The sequence below is a fragment of the Ixodes scapularis genome, unplaced genomic scaffold, assembly GCF_016920785.2.
Source record: "Ixodes scapularis isolate PalLabHiFi unplaced genomic scaffold, ASM1692078v2 ptg001158l_1___fragment_3__unscaffolded, whole genome shotgun sequence".
NCBI lineage: Eukaryota > Metazoa > Arthropoda > Arachnida > Ixodida > Ixodidae > Ixodes > Ixodes scapularis.
The window spans coordinates 4,087,501-4,095,000 of record NW_024610108.1 but is presented as its reverse complement, the minus strand read 5'-3'; the positions used below and the strand labels follow the sequence as shown (position 1 = coordinate 4,095,000).

General features: G+C 45.6%; 1 non-coding gene across 1 annotated transcript in view; it reads right to left on the bottom strand.

The window, feature by feature from the left end:
• The window catches only part of LOC120845569, a 1,816-nt gene extending 496 nt beyond the window's left edge, over positions 1–1,320 (bottom strand). The window contains exon 1 of the ribosomal RNA XR_005716771.1: positions 1–1,320. This exon is cut by the window's left edge and continues 496 nt beyond it. This is a non-coding gene — a ribosomal RNA (small subunit ribosomal RNA).
• Between the last annotated feature and the right edge of the window lie 6,180 nt (positions 1,321–7,500).

The following is a 7,500-nucleotide window of genomic DNA, read 5'->3' as shown; positions in this document are numbered from 1 at the left end:
AGACAAATCGCTCCACCAACTAAGAACGGCCATGCACCACCATCCACCGAATCAAGAAAGAGCTCTCAATCTGTCAATCCTCCCAGTGTCCGGGCCGGGTAAGTTTTCCCGTGTTGAGTCAAATTAAGCCGCAGGCTCCACTCCTGGTGGTGCCCTTCCGTCAATTCCTTTAAGTTTCAGCTTTGCAACCATACTTCCCCCGGAACCCAAATACTTTGGTTTCCCGGAAGCTGCCCGCCGAGTCATTTGAGTAACTCAGGCGGATCGCTGGTTGGCATCGTTTATGGTTAGAACTAGGGCGGTATCTGATCGCCTTCGAACCTCTAACTTTCGTTCTTGATCAATAAAAACATTCTTGGCAAATGCTTTCGCAGTAGTTCGTCTTGCGACGGTCCAAGAATTTCACCTCTAGCGCCGCAATACGAATGCCCCCGTCTGTCCCTCTTAATCATTATCCTGTATTCCAAAAACCAACAGAACAGAAACAGGATCTTGTTCTATTATTCCATGCACTGTTATTCAGGCGAATCGCCTGCGTTGAGCACTCTAATTTTTTCAAAGTAAACGCGCCGGCCAAAGCAAGGCACCTGATGAAGGGAACCAAGCCACGACAGGCATGATGTTCAGCACGGGCCGTAACGTGGTGTCCACGCACTTCCCGCCTGTAACTGAGATCCAACTACGAGCTTTTTAACCGCAGCAACTTTAGTATACGCTATTGGAGCTGGAATTACCGCGGCTGCTGGCACCAGACTTGCCCTCCAATGGATCCTCGTTAAAGGATTTAGAGTGTACTCATTTCAATTACGGGGCCTCAAAAGAGTCCCGTATTGTTATTTTTCGTCACTACCTCCCCGTGCCGGGAGTGGGTAATTTGCGCGCCTGCTGCCTTCCTTGGATGTGGTAGCCGTTTCTCAGGCTCCCTCTCCGGAATCGAACCCTGATTCTCCGTTACCCGTAACAACCATGGTAGGCGCATAACCTACCATCGACAGTTGATAAGGCAGACACTTGAAAGAAACGTCGCCGGCTCGTGGCCGTGCGATCAGCACAAAGTTATCCAGAGTCACCACACAAAACGGACCGAAGCCCGATTGATCTTGGTCTAATAAAAGCACCCGTCGCCCCGAGGGGCTTCGGGCTCACTGCATGTATTAGCTCTAGAATTGCCACAGTTATCCAAGTAGGAAGAAACGGTCTAAGGAACCATAACTGATTTAATGAGCCATTCGCGGTTTCGCCTTGTTTCGGCATGTACTTAGACATGCATGGCTTAATCTTTGAGACAAGCATATGACTACTGGCAGGATCAACCAGGTAATCTTTTCGTGGTGGGTCGCCCAAAACCCTACCAACGCGCGGACGCGGGGCCACCGTCAGGCGCCCCTTACGAACCGCAAACACACACAACGCTTAGGAATTACTTCCAAATCCAAGAAGAAATGAAGCACGTTCGAGCGCGCAGCCGGAATATCCCCGACCGAGGTCGGTACCGACGCGGCAAGAAGCGCATAAATTTCTTTCTCGTCGTAGCAACAGAAAGTCGTACGCCAAAAAAATCATTGACGACGCCTTCGCAGCGTTGCCGAGCTTTCAGGTCCCGTGAGGACGCGAGGACGCACCCCGGCCTTCGGTCAGAACGCACTCGTCATTTCACACCGTTCGGTTAGCGCGGACGCTCCGAAACACCCTCCTCTCGCATTCGTTTTCAAGACACAGGTGCACCCGAGAACCGACCCCAACGGCAGACGCCAGAGATCGCAGGTACCTTGCTGTAACGACCATGCGGCGGAGGCAGCGGCCGAGACGGCGACGAAAGGCGTCGGCGACGTCGTCAGACGCCGCTCGCACCAATCGAACGCTCGACAGACCCCACCTCCACATAATAGCACCGATAAGTATAAAGAAGATCCTTCAAGAGCATTCTGTACATAGTTTGTGGTTATCAGTTTCGGTGACTGACTGACTGACTTACTGTCTCTCACTTATGTGGCTCCTCGTTATTCAGTATCATTTATTTGTCCTTCTTTCTTTCTTATTTTTTTCCCCTCTCTCTCTCCTTATATATATATATATATATGTATGTATGTATGTTTGTGTGTATATATATATATATATATAAATGTTCTTTTTTTCCTGTCTGCCTCTATGTATACATACATACGTACATACATCCTACCCCTATAAAAAAAAATTATTTCTCGCTTTTTATTAAAAACGTGCTGACCCCTGCTTGACTCTGATTACTTCTTTTCGACTTTCAGTTCATGTTAACATGGTCAACAGAAAGTTTATCGACTTTGTTATTACAAAGTAAACCAATATTTACACGGGGCGTTTCATGCGTTTTGAATTGTGTCAGAGCCGAACAATGAGCGCTATAGTAAGTGAGATTGTCACTGCTTTTAATCCGAATGCTCGCGGTATCGCGCGTGTTTACGGCAGGCTTCATAACAGGCAATTTTCTTTCTTTACACTACTCTTCTTTGCTCACTTCATTGTTTCTACCATTGGTTTCGTTTGGAAGGCCCCGCCACTTAGTTCCCAACAAAGTCCTCTCAAGGAACGAAGTGAGAAGCACGGGATTAACAAAAGAAAAAGATGCGTGTTTTCTAGCGGTTACCCGTGTCGCTTTGCGACACGGGCTTTCTGGCGCTTTCAACTGGGCGAGAGCCGAACAATTTACCCTACTGCACTTGCGACGGGCAGCGCTTTCAAACGGAATACTGGAAATCTCGCTTACTCTTCTGGCAAGTTTGATAGGAGACAAATATTATTCTTTTCACGCGAATTGTTCGCTCTATTTCTAATCTCTCTCTTCCGTGTCCTTGGCATGGAACGCCCGCTTCGTCTCCCACAAAGTACTTCCGAGGAATCAAGTGCAAATCACGCGACTTTAAAATGTGCGTGTTTTCTAGCGGTTACCCGTGTCGCCAGGCGACACGGGCTTTCTGGCGCTTTCAACTGGGCGAGAGCCGAACAATTTACCCTACTGCACTTGCGACGGGCAGCGCTTTCAAACGGAATACTGGAAATCTCGCTTACTTTTCTGGCAAGTTTGATAGGAGACAAATATTATTCTTTTCACGCGAATTGTTCGCTCTATTTCTAATCTCTCTCTTCCGTGTCCTTGGCATGGAACGCCCGCTTCGTCTCCCACAAAGTACTTCCGAGGAATCAAGTGCAAATCACGCGACTTTAAAATGTGCGTGTTTTCTAGCGGTTACCCGTGTCGCGAGGCGACACGTGCTTTCTGGCGCTTTCAACTGGGCGAGAGCCGAACACTGTACACTACTGCACTTGCGACGGGCAGCGCTTTCAAACGGAATACTGGAAATCTCGCTTACTTTTCTGGCAAGTTTGATAGGAGACAAATATTATTCTTTTCACGCGAATTGTTCGCTCTATTTCTAATCTCTCTCTTCCGTGTCCTTGGCATGGAACGCCCGCTTCGTCTCCCACAAAGTACTTCCGAGGAATCAAGTGCAAAACACGCGACTTTAAAATGTGCGTGTTTTCTAGCGGTTACCCGTGTCGCGAGGCGACACGGGCTTTCTGGCGCTTTCAACTGGGCGAGAGCCGAACAATGTACACTACTGCACTTGCGACGGGCAGCGCTTTCAAACGGAATACTGGAGATGTCGCGTGCTTTACTGCCAAGCTCAATAAGAGACGAATTTCTTTCTTTTCACGGGAATTATTTCCTCTATTTCTAATCTCGCTCTTTCGTTTCATTGGGAAAGAACGCGCGCTTAGTTAGCCGCAAAGCAGTCTGAATTAATCACGTCCAAAGTACAGAATTTTACAATATATAGTGTTTTTACCGGTTGACCGCGTCAGAAAGCGTACCTTTCCGACGAGGTCTGTGTCGCTTTGACGTGAGCGGGAGCAAGGCGATTTGGGCTAGTGCACGCGAGATTGGCAGCGCTTCAAATTCCAGTACTGTAGATATTGCGTGCATTTTTTACACGCTTGAGGATGTGGGATTTTCTTTCTTGTGACGTGACCCGTTTGTCAAATTGTGTCTCGCTTTTTGGTATCGTTTAAGAAGCCCGTCCGCTTACAATCCTAAAAAAGAAAAAAAAAAGAAATTAGTAAAGAAAGACGCCCATACTTTTTTGTTGCTCTTTCTTTTATTATCTGCGCAGGATTTTAATTTGTGTAAGTTTTGTTTACCGTCCCGACTACGTAGGCGTTCGTACATGCCCGTCCTCGCGCCTCGAATTGTGTGCGAGCGAAATCGATCTCCCCAAGCTAGCTTCATAAATTGCTCGAAAATCGAACGTGAGGAAAGCCAGAGATACGTGGTTTTCACAGGTCGTGCAAGATTAATCCATAAAGTGCGATATTGGTATATATATATATACATACATACATCCAATACATGATTTCTGCGACAAATAGGAAGACAAAAAGATCATGTTCAAGCATAATATAGGAACATTGACACTTTGCACACACAAGGGAGGTCAAATGGCAGGTTTTTCTTCCTTGTGCAGGAAACTTTATTGCAATGTCAGAAGGGAAGTTCCACTCTAGAATTGTGCGCTCAATAAAGGAGGAAAGGAAATGCACTTGAAAACCTTCACAGTTCAAGTAAGAAAACATTTCGAAACGACAGTTTGTTTTCTTGCAGGGAGGAGAAGAGGGGAGAGAGGGAGGGAGGGAAGGAAGGAAGGAAGGGGGGGGGTGCCATGCACGGTGAAGACCAGAGTGTCGAACCGAAAACCGAAGCGAACGAAAAACCGGAACCGAGGAGTTAGTTTCAGCCGAACCGAAACTGACCCGCCAACTTGGAACTGTACGGAAGAAAATATAACTGTCTATTAGTCTGACGATGAATAGAAGTACAAGGGTGTACGGCAGGGATAGCTGAAAAAAAAAAAAGGCTCTATGGACTTGGAGCGGCAGCCCAAAGTCGATGACGACGAAAAGAAAGCACACAGTTTCGGAAAACAGGCGGTAAGAAAGCGACAAATTAAGTAGCCGTCATGTCGAGTTGATTGCTTAGCTCTATTTAAGATGAAGGAAAAAAAAAAGTAGCACAATTGATGCTTACTTGCTAAATTGAATCAACCATTATCTTGTAAAGAAAAAAAACCTCAAATGCCAATCACCTGTATTTTAGGCGACCCAACAGACTGATAACTTTTAAATTCAGGCTAAAATATAACACAAAAAAAACAAAAAAAAACAAGGAAAGACAGATATGTATGTAGCTTGTCATTTACTGCTCCATCAAATTTAAATAAAGCAATTTATTTCTCGGCACCTGAAAATAAGCGAACCCTACAAATGAATGGAAAGATACCCGTTTGCACTCTTGAAATAGTGCCTATTACGAAAAGAAGCACCAGGTAAATATAATATCACTTTAGCTTCTTCTTTTTCTTTTTAATACGGTACGCTGTTGGTTCATCTTAGTAAAATATATAAAATAGCGCAAAAAAGACGAGGACAAGGAGTATACAGGACAGGCACTCACTTTCAACTAGTTTTGTCCAGGAAAAGTAAACATACATATATAGCTTTTATTCACGATAAGTGCCGAGGGCAGCCGAGAAGGCGGCAATAGCCCCCGATGGTTTGATCGTGCTGGGAGACACCAGCATCCCAGCTCAAATATCTTCTACCCTTAAGAATATGTGCTGCTTTGCCTGTCGTGTGTATATACATGTTCACTTTTCCTGAATGAAACTAGTTCAACATCAGCGCCTGTCCTGTATACCTCTTGTTCTTCTATTTGTTGTGCTATTTTAATGTCCTACATTACTTTTGTGCTCCCGCAAATCGAAGCAAACCAATAAAAAATTCGGTTCGACACTCTGGTGGAAACTAAAAGCTTAGAAAGAAAGAGGAAAAAAAGAAAAAGGAAAACATTTCTACAATAATGATAAGCAGGAGGAGGAGGAGGAGAACAAGAAGGCTAATAATGTGGAAAAAAAAGACACGACCCAAATAAATCAATACAAAGGATGGTATAAGTCATGCATACTTACCACATGTAAAATTAATTAAAAAAACAAAATTAGAAAACAAAAATGTGTATTTATATATATATATATATATTTTTTTTTTCTTTTATCCAGAGGCTTTGGCGCACGCACAGCACTGCACTGCACTGCACTGCACTGCACAACACAACACAACGACAGACTTTCCACAAACACACCACTGCGTACGAGGACACGACCACGTAGAGCTGCACGAAAACAAGCGCCGTAACTTAATAAAAAAAAATAAAAAAATCCTTTCACTGGACGGACGGCACAAGAACGGAAACTGCTCAAAGAGCACACACACACACGACACATATTAATGAATTAATAAGGGGCACAAGTAGAACCTAGTTGGGCGATACGTAGGACACGGCACCCACACCAGAGGCCTTGCACAAGCACAGCACTGAGCACTGAGCACTGAGCAGCAGGTAACAGGACAGAAATGACGTCCACGCTGAGTAGGCCGAAGGCAGGGAATTACGGACGCACGCGAGGTCACCCACAGGCACTTTCACCGGAACCACGCCACAACACCACGCTGCAGAGCGCGCACTGCAAAGCGAAACCATGCGCTCACCTTCGGGAAGCACGGAGGGCGGGCGGCACAGAGAAGCAAAAAGACGTCAAAAGCACATCGCGATGAAGCGGCGGCGAATGAACACTACTCACTGGTGGAAATGGATATCTCCTCAAGCGAAAACATGCAATGACCACGCATGGTTTAAGATGCACGTGGGAGACGCGCACACTTTCAGAAACCAGGTACGCCAACGCACGCGGGCAATAAGACGGACAAAACGCGTCGAAAATACATCGCGTGCAAGCAGCGCCGACTGCATACTAGTCACGGTCGCAAAGGTTTCTTACAAGTTTGCACTCCAGAATCTTAACGCGTTGGAAAGCGTCCGAGCTCACCAAGAACCAAGAACTCTCACTACGCAGGAACAACGCAAAACAAAAGCAAAAAAAAAATAATAAAAAAAAAAAAATGTAGGAGACCGCTAGATAGATGAAAACACCGCCATACTTTGTAAACAGAATTTGGAAAATAAGTAGCGCCGCCAGGTGGTCGGCGCCCAAATAGATGCGGAGGCGCGCCTAAATTGTTTAAATATTTGCTGTTTATATGACGAGACGACGTAATGTAAAATCAAATCAATTAATTTAAACAAAAAGTAAAAACTAAAAAAAAAATTAAAAACAAATGAATGAATAGTGGCGTCATCTAACGAACCTAAAGCAAGGCTCCGGTTTTCGAGCCGTTAACTGCGCAGCGCCATCTGGTTTGGATGGTAAAAGAAACAAAATACGCAAGTGACAATGCTACGCGAGAGTCGGATGGTTGTTTTTAGCGAATCGGGGAAGTACGCTGGCGTTGTGCTTGTTTACGTGAGCGAAGCGAACGCGAGGGGTGGCTGGACCGTCGCGACGAAGTCCCGACGAGTACACGCGTCCCTAATGGTTCAACAAAGAAGAAAACTCGAGGAGCGAACACACT